Source organism: Herpailurus yagouaroundi, unplaced genomic scaffold, assembly GCF_014898765.1.
Source record: "Herpailurus yagouaroundi ecotype Mexico unplaced genomic scaffold, PumYag 191, whole genome shotgun sequence".
NCBI lineage: Eukaryota > Metazoa > Chordata > Mammalia > Carnivora > Felidae > Herpailurus > Herpailurus yagouaroundi.
In genome coordinates, this window is record NW_024412422.1 from 7,292,434 (window position 1) to 7,300,603 (window position 8,170).

General features: G+C 54.3%; 1 long non-coding RNA gene across 1 annotated transcript; it reads left to right on the plus strand.

The window, feature by feature from the left end:
• Positions 1 to 3,481: 3,481 nt before the first annotated feature.
• Positions 3,482 to 7,051, plus strand: LOC121010285 (uncharacterized). Its single transcript, XR_005781077.1, has 2 exons — positions 3,482 to 4,646; positions 5,652 to 7,051. It is a non-coding gene; the product is annotated as an uncharacterized LOC121010285 (long non-coding RNA).
• Positions 7,052 to 8,170: the final 1,119 nt, after the last annotated feature.

The window sequence follows — 8,170 nt, forward strand, 5'->3', positions numbered from 1 at the left end:
TTCTGTTATTCTCACCTGCTTTGGACACATGAGGAAACTGAGGCTCCAGGAGGGGAAGTCAGTTGCTGAAGTGGCGGAGACAGGATTTGAACCTGGAGCTCCTGCCTCCAGGGTCCATGATTGTGACCCCTTTGTCGTTCTGCCTTCATCTATAGCATGAAGGTCTTGGACCAGGTCAGAGGCCATTTTGAGGGGTTTGAGGGAGTGTCTTCCTTTCCCATAGATTTCATTTTTTAGAACGATTTCAGATTTGCAGAAAAATTATGAAGATGCAGAGAGTTGCCATCTACCCCACACCCGGTTTCCCCCATAATTGACACCTTACGTGAGTACGGTACATTTGTCACAATGGGTGACCTGATATTGATACGCTATTATTAGCTAAAACTCATACTTTATTATTCAGTTTCCTTAGCTTTTCCTTGATGCCTTTTATTTGTGTTTATTTTATTTTATTTTATTTTATTTTATTTTATTTGGTCTCAGCATCCCATCCAGGAAACCACATTACGTTTTTGTCATTATGTCTCCTTAGCCTTCTCTGGTCTGTGGTGGTTCCTCAGACTCTCCCTCAATTCGATAACCTTGGCAGTTGCGAGAAGTACAGTTCACGTATTTTGTAAGATGCCCTCCTCTTGGAACGTGTCTAATGTGTTTCTCATGAGACTGGGGTCGTAGGTAGGGGGAGGAAGACCACAGAGGTCCATTGTCATTCTTACCACCAAGAGTATATACCATCCACTTGACCTCTTCTGTTGGCGTCGACCTTCATCGCCTGGCTGAGGTCCTGTCAGTCAGGTTTCTCCATCGTAAAGGGACTGTTTTCTTCTGGGGGTTATCTTTTTTTTTTTTTTTTTTTAACTTTTTAAAATGTTAATTTATTTTTGAGAGACAGAGCACAAGCGGGGGAGGAACAGAGAGAGGGAGACACAGAATCCGAAGCGGGCTCCAGGCTCCGAGCTGTCAGCACAGAGCCCAATGCGGGGCTCAAACCCACGAACCGTGAGATCATGACTTGAGCCAAAGTCAGACGCTTAACCAACTGAGCCACCCAGGCGCCCCTCTGGGGATTATCGTTTTATCACTTACAATGAACATTCTTTCTAGGTAGGGAATCTTTCTCTGTTTGCACCATATGAAATCCTACACCGAATCACAGCTGACAAGGGCTGGCTGCCTGGGCAGGTGACAGGTGTGATCACGCAGGACCTGCGCTTGGGGATTAATGCTCTGCTGTCACCATCTTAAAATTGTTAATAATCTCATCTTTGGATTCGTTTCATAAGGGGAGGTTAATAGGACAACACGACACGCACGGGGGGCTTGGAACCTCAACCTTGGGGCACGCCCTGCCGCCTCCCCGTCTCCCCGGGATGGATGTTCTGCCAACTCCCCAGCCCTGCCCAGTGACTTTTGCCACCCCTCTGTCCCCGGCAGGGGCCTGCAGGTGGTGCAAGGAGCGTTAGGGTGGGCGTGCACGTTTTGTAGCATCTCAGGGTGGGGACCAAGTGGGGGCCATCGGCATCCTAGGCTGGCAGCACCACGATACATTCAGTGGGCAAGTGAGAGGGGGCGAGCCTCTTGTCCCCTCCCCACCCAGGTACCAGGTGCACTCCAGCATGGAGGTTGCAGTTTCTCTGGGGTCACGGGTCCTCCGTGGATCGGGGAAGTGGGCCTACGAGGAGGAGTTTCCCTGCCCCTGCCCAGGGCACCCATGTTTGTCCCGGGACTGGCAGCCAGCAGGCCATGCACGCGTGGATGCCCAGTCATGGCAGGGCCCTGGACCCCTGTGAGGGTCTGCACTTCCCCCCCCCCCGCCAGGTATCCTGATGCCTGAGCGAGCACAACATTCAGTAGCAAACAAAAAAAAAATACATGATAGGTCCGGAAAGGGAGGCCACAGAGGAAAGGAAAATGTTTTCTATGTCTTAAGTACTTTTAACAGCCCAGTTTCTCTGTTTTGAATAAAGGCCCGTATCTTCATTTTGCACCAGGCACCACAGATTTGAAAGCCAGTCCTTCCCCCACGGCTCCTAGTGTCCCCACCCCACACTACACCCCAAGTGTCTCTGAGGAAATTCCCGTCTCTGCGGGATGGAAAGGGAAAGCCCTGGGAGAGGCATGCTGGCCCTGACTCGAGGCCATCCATGGACCTGGGTGGTCCAGCATTTCTAGGCCATTCCGGCTCAGTGTCGTCAAGCAGTGGAAACCTGGGGAAACTGAGGCACAGTGACGAAGAATGACTGAACGGACTCTGCACGCAAGCTTGCAAGCCAGGGTTGGACTAGGGGTTTCTGTCAGCTCAACGCAAAGTTGGCTGACGGCTGTGGAATACTCAGAGGACAGCCTGAGACAGAGAGAATGCTGGGCTAGGGGTCAGACGGAGCTGGGGTGAGGGCTCGGCTAGGCCCAGTCAGGCCAGTGCTCTTTCCTTGCCGAACCTTGATGTGCTCATCTGTTTAATGGGAGTGAAACCCGAGGTCCCTAGGACCAAGCTTAATCCAGATAATGCACGGGGGACTCACATGCTGTGGTGCCCCACCTGGATACGAGATGTCCTCACCCCACACAGCCACCAAGTACTGGTGTTTGCTCCACGGATTTGCCCATTTCACCTTCACGCTTGGGTATGTTTCGGTGCGTCCCCACCGTCTGCCCGGGGATGTGAACACCCAGAGGGCCCAAAGCACGTCTGTTTAAGTCCCTCTGGGTCCTGGGTGGAGTAGATCCTGGCTTAGCAAGAACCTTGAACAGGGAGGGAGGTGATGTTACTGCTCCCTCACCTGGAGCAGGCTTCTCTGTTTCAACTCCATAAACTGTGAAGGCGACAAAGCCCTTTCTGTGTTTTGCGAGAGATACAGTTTGCAAATGATCTCATTACCCCCACAGCCATGAGCAGAGTTATGTCGGGCCTTTCTAACAAGTGGCAGTAAAACATTTTATAGGCCCCTCTGCCCCCCTCCTTCCCCCACCGTGTAATTTGCTCTGTTTGGGGTTGAACTTGGTGTTTTCCCTCTTTCGCTTCTCTTTCTCCTTGCACTTTCTCTCATGTTAATTATATTAGTTGCCATGGAAACAGTGATGTCATTGGCACGGGAGCGCTCAATGACATCCAAAAGCACAGTTTATAGCATGGCTTGAAATTTATTCCATGGCTCGCAGCCTTGAGGGGGGTTATATGGCGATTATATCGCGGGCACCATCTGGGCGCGAGGGTGGGAAGGGGTGGAGAGTAGCTGGGCTGTGGGGTGCTTCCCACAGCCCCAGATATTGGGGGGCCGTTCCATTTGGACACCGTGGAGGCCACCTTGGGTACCGTGAAGAACTATCTCTTCTTGGCTTTTGCCAACACTCGCTACCTACCAGCACCCCGCCCCACGTTTGTCCCCGTTTTAGGATTTCAGAACCCTGCATGGGGCGGTCTCAAAAGTGCTTAACACAAGGGCGGGGTGTGTGTGTGTGTGTGTGTGTGTGTGTGTGTGTGTGCGCGCGCGCGCGCGCGCGCGCGCGCGCACCCGCGCGCACCCGCTCGCACATGTGCTTGAAGCATCAAACCATGCTGTTAGTATGAAACTGTGATCCGCAGCGTGCAGCGCACGTTACTTCACACACACGGCTCGCATACACATGCACACACTTATTTGCCCATCTGTACTTCATTCTAGAAGGTGCAGTGGCATGCACATTACCGAGTTTTGTGCCAGAGCCCCCATCCTCCACAGCTCACTTCTGGAGCTGCAGGGGCGGGGTGGGGAGCAGGGCCGCGTCCGGAGACAATGCGGTTGCGGTCGGGGGTCGGAGCGCCGCGTGCACACCCTTGCAGGGAGATGCGCCAGGTGTGGGCCTGGCGAGCTCGCCCCCGGGGCTGGGCCTTCCGTTATTCGGTGGGAGGCCTCCGTGTCTCGATCTGACACCGAGCAGACAGGCCCCGAGGCGGGAGCCACTCGGCAGGGTCCCCTCTTCCTCCCTGGGGACCCGTGGACGTGTTTTTCAGTTCCTGTGCTAAGTATCACCTTGAGTTTGCCGAGGGAGCGCGGCAAACAGCGCGCAGAGCTACAGCGGACCTCCAGGTGTTCCTCATCAATTCTGGAGCTCTTGTGTCTCAGATCAGAAGCATGAAGGGCTCTCTGGGAAAGCCCACTTGGAAGAGCAGGAGAGGAGGCACTGTGGGGCGCAGGCCACCGGTTTGGGAATCAGGGGTGTCACTCCAAACAGCGTCAATGCAACCGGCAAATTATTCGCCTCAGAAGCGGAGTTCGAGGTGGGAACTTAAGGCATCACCTGCCCTAGGGCCGCAAATAGTGACATCTGGCCTCTGGCGGCACCTCTGAGTCCTGCCTGTCTCTGTTTCGATTCCCCCTCCTGGTGCCCTCAGGACTGCAGGGAGCGCCCGCTCCGCCTTCAACTCCACTTTGTTCCAAAATAATGTCACGGGACCGCGTCCAAGTCACGTGCCCATCCACGAGCCAACAACGGGTGGCCGGGGCGGCGTGGCTTCCTCTGATTGGCCAGACCTGGGCCACGCGGCCTCCCCTGGAGCCAGTAAGAGAGAGTGGCCGCAGCAAGCGGGCTGGGACCCTGAGAGCGGAATTGGAGCTGGGCTGGTGGAACCCGGGGCGGTCCTTGAGCTTCTTTCTGTCCCCGTGGTAGGCGTCCCCCCAGAAAGTACTTGTCCCGCTCCCATCAGAGCCTTCAGGGGTCACTAGGCCTCAACCTCGTCTGTCACGGGGACACCGAGATGAGTCAGCCATCGCCCTGCCCCACCCTGCCCTCAGCCCCCTGCTAGCCCCGGGGGGTCACCACCAGAACTGCTGAAAAAAGAGAGGAGCCTCCACTGGAGGAGCCCGAGGGCGCTCCAGGCCCTGAAGCAAGTGTGGAGTACCGATCAGTTTGGACCCAAGTCCCGGGGAGGACGAGGAGGAGGAGGAGGGTGGCGAGTGGAGAAAGCAGGCGAGGTGGACGCCGGAAGAGAGAAAGGCCTGTGCAAAAGCAGATGCGTGCAAGGGCACAGCTTAGGGAAACTGAGTCCCACATGCAATCGTAATAATAGCAGTAACAGACGCTCTGCTCTGGGCTAAGGGGTCCAGCTTTGTCATGACCAGCTTTACCACGGGCCTATGAGACAGGTGCTAGGAAGTTAGTCCCTGGCACTTAGGAAGCCCCATATAAATGTTTGCTATGATAATAATAGTAATAGGGAGCCATGGATGATTTTAGCAAGGGAGAGAATAAGATTGAGGGATTTGGGTAAACGGGAAGAGAGCAGAGATGGTTTAGAGCCACAGTGGTTCTCAACCAGGGGTGATTTATCCCCCAGGGGAACATTTGGCAATCTCTCCAGACGTTTTTGGTTGTCACAATTTGGAGGGAGAGGCGCTACAGTCATCTAGCGGGTAGAGGCCAGGGATAGTGTTAAATATCCTGCAGTGAGCAGGACAGTCCCCACCACCCCACCACAAAGAATTATCTAGCCCAGTGTCAATAGGTCTGAGGTGGAAAAGTCTGGGTTTGGGTTAAATATGGGGGCTGATGCAGAATATAATAGGGCTTGTCAGAGGAGGCTGTGAACAGGACAGTGGCCCTGGGCTGGCCAAAGTCTGGCAGAACTTCACCCCCCACCAAATGGGTATCCTCCCTTCCCGATCTGCTAGCTGGTGGGGGTCCATGGCGCAGAAGGTGCTGGCGGGGAGAAGCGTGTCACCCAGAGATCTGCAGGCCCTGGCAGACGGCGGGCCACAGTGACGCTTGCTCCAGCTGCGTGCACCTCTGAATCAAAGACCCAGCAGGTTCCTCGCGTGGGGGCAGATGTCCTGTATTGATGTGCCACTTGCCACTTGGGAGTCCAGGCTTGGACCAGCCTGGAAATGTGGAAGCCTGGCCACTCGCAGATCGCCAAGCCCAGTCCTCCGAGTCAGAAATGTTGATTTGTTTCAGTAACGTGAGCATGGGGGAGGGTGGGGCGGAAGAGAGGAAAGTGAGCAAGAGAGACAGTGAGTCAAAAACCATGAAGCTGACTGAGACAGAGACCGGGAGAGACAGACACACTCAGCAGGAGAACCACCGAGAAAGAACAAACAACACAGAGAGGCTAATAATACTAAGGGATGGAGCCCGAGATGGAAGGACACAAATTAAGAGCAGGGAAGAGACACAGAGAGAGAAAACCAGACCGAAGAGAGTCAGATGGATTGAGATTAGCAAACAATAAAAATAAAAATAAATAATAAGATCGAGAAAGAGCAAAAGAAAGATTGAGTAGAAGACAAGACGGGGAGAGTGAGCAAGACAAATACCTCCTCCCAAACCCCGTGGTCCAGAGCCCAGAAACTCTCCAAGGCTTTGCCATATTTTAGCCATGAAACCGGGAAACTGGGGCAGCTTTCTCACTGCAGGTCCGGGACGAGCAAGCCTTGTTCGCATTATTGCTGCCATCCCCTGCGAACTGGACATTAGCCAACAGGAAATTCCTGGGAGAAATCTTTCCACTCAGAGTCTTTTAAAACTTTTTACTTATTTATTTTAATCCCCCCCCCTTTTTTTTTTCAAGGACGAACAAAAAAAAGAGTGAGGTGGGTAAGGGGGAAGAAAGGAAAAAAGAAAAAAGAAATGATCCACCTGGTATAAGAAAAACTTATCTGGCAACAGCCAGGGGAAGCTCGGGATCCATTGTGTCCGCTGTGTCCATTCTTCCTCTGGAAGGATTTATGACCTCACACTCCCATGACATCACAATGCGTTGCCATGGCTCCTGCTTTATTATCGTAAACAAAGAGCTGTTCCTCGGGACACTGGCCGTCTGAGCAGGAGGGGGAGAAAAGGGTCTGTGTAATGTGTTTTCTTGGGAAGGCGGCTTGTTCGGAAGTCTGAAAAGCTGCGAAAATAGTTGTACACAGTTCTCTGCGTGTAGCCTCTGGACAAGGTTAGGACAGGGACAGAGGAATGAAGTCAGCTCTCCGCTGGAGGACCCTCGGGCTCTGTGTGTTCTCACCGCCAAAGAGCGGCTTCCTGGGTTTCCCTCACCGCTCGGATAAAGGCTTTCATTCATTCGCCAAAAATGCATTGAGCGCCTACTACGTGCTAGGCGCTGGCAGATTCTGGTTTCTAGATGGGCGAGACGCAGGCCCAGGCCCTGCCGCTTGCAAAAACCCGGCAGAGAAGTCACCAGGAATGTGTGTAGAGTTGTAATCTGGGTGAGGATGAGAAGGAAATGAGGATGAGAAGAATGGGGGAGGAAGCTACTTGGATGAGCAATCCAGGAGGGCCTCTCTGAGGAGGTGATGTTTTAGACAAGACCTGCAGGAAGAGAAGGGGTCCGCGGTGAAGAGTGGGAGCAGGTGACAGGGCCCTAAGCGAGGACAGCCGCTCCAGGCTGTGACTGTCAACATTTAGGTTCCCACCAGGGGTGTCTTCCCACACATTTTGTAGTATTTCTTTCTGGCCAGCTGACTTCGTGCGGGGGGGGGGGGGGCCCGCCCGAGTAAAGAGGAGTCACTTTTGCTGAGTCCGAGTGAGCCTTCTGAACCCTGGCCACAACAGTGCCCGCCAGCTGCCACTTCCAGACGGCAAGGACGGGGGTCTCAGCCCGGAGCTTGGTGAACACAAATTAGCCAGGAGCAGAAACACCTGTGGGACCCGAGCCCGCTCTCCCTGAGTCAGTTGTGCAGGGAGCAGGTGATACTCTTCAGCGACAGGAAGGGCAGCGGCAGGGAGGAGGGAGGGGAGCCTGTGGGACAGATGTGGGCCCTGCCGGCTGGTCAGGAGACCAGACGGGCAGGCAAGGAGGCCATCCTCCCCTCCCGCCTCCCAGGAGGTGGACCTTGAGGGAGCTGGGACTCGACATACAACAGAACGAGAGCCACTAGATCGTCAGCCCGGCCGTGGATTCTGATGGGGACGCAGAGGCCCAGAGGTGGCACAGGAAGCTAGGTACAGAGTTCAGCCCCCACGTTACTGGGTGCCCTGGGGGATCTCACTTCCCGTGTCTGAGCCCATGAATGTAAAGAGAAGAAGGCACATAAGCACTTAGTGTGGCGGCAAGACAGTCGCTCTTGCCTACCCCCGCTTTCCGAAGGACGCGTTTCTGAAACCCTTCCAGGCGCCATGCTTCCAGCGTCTCATACGTTTAGCTCATTTAACACTCCGGGAAGTCCTAAATGGCAGGTGTACCTGT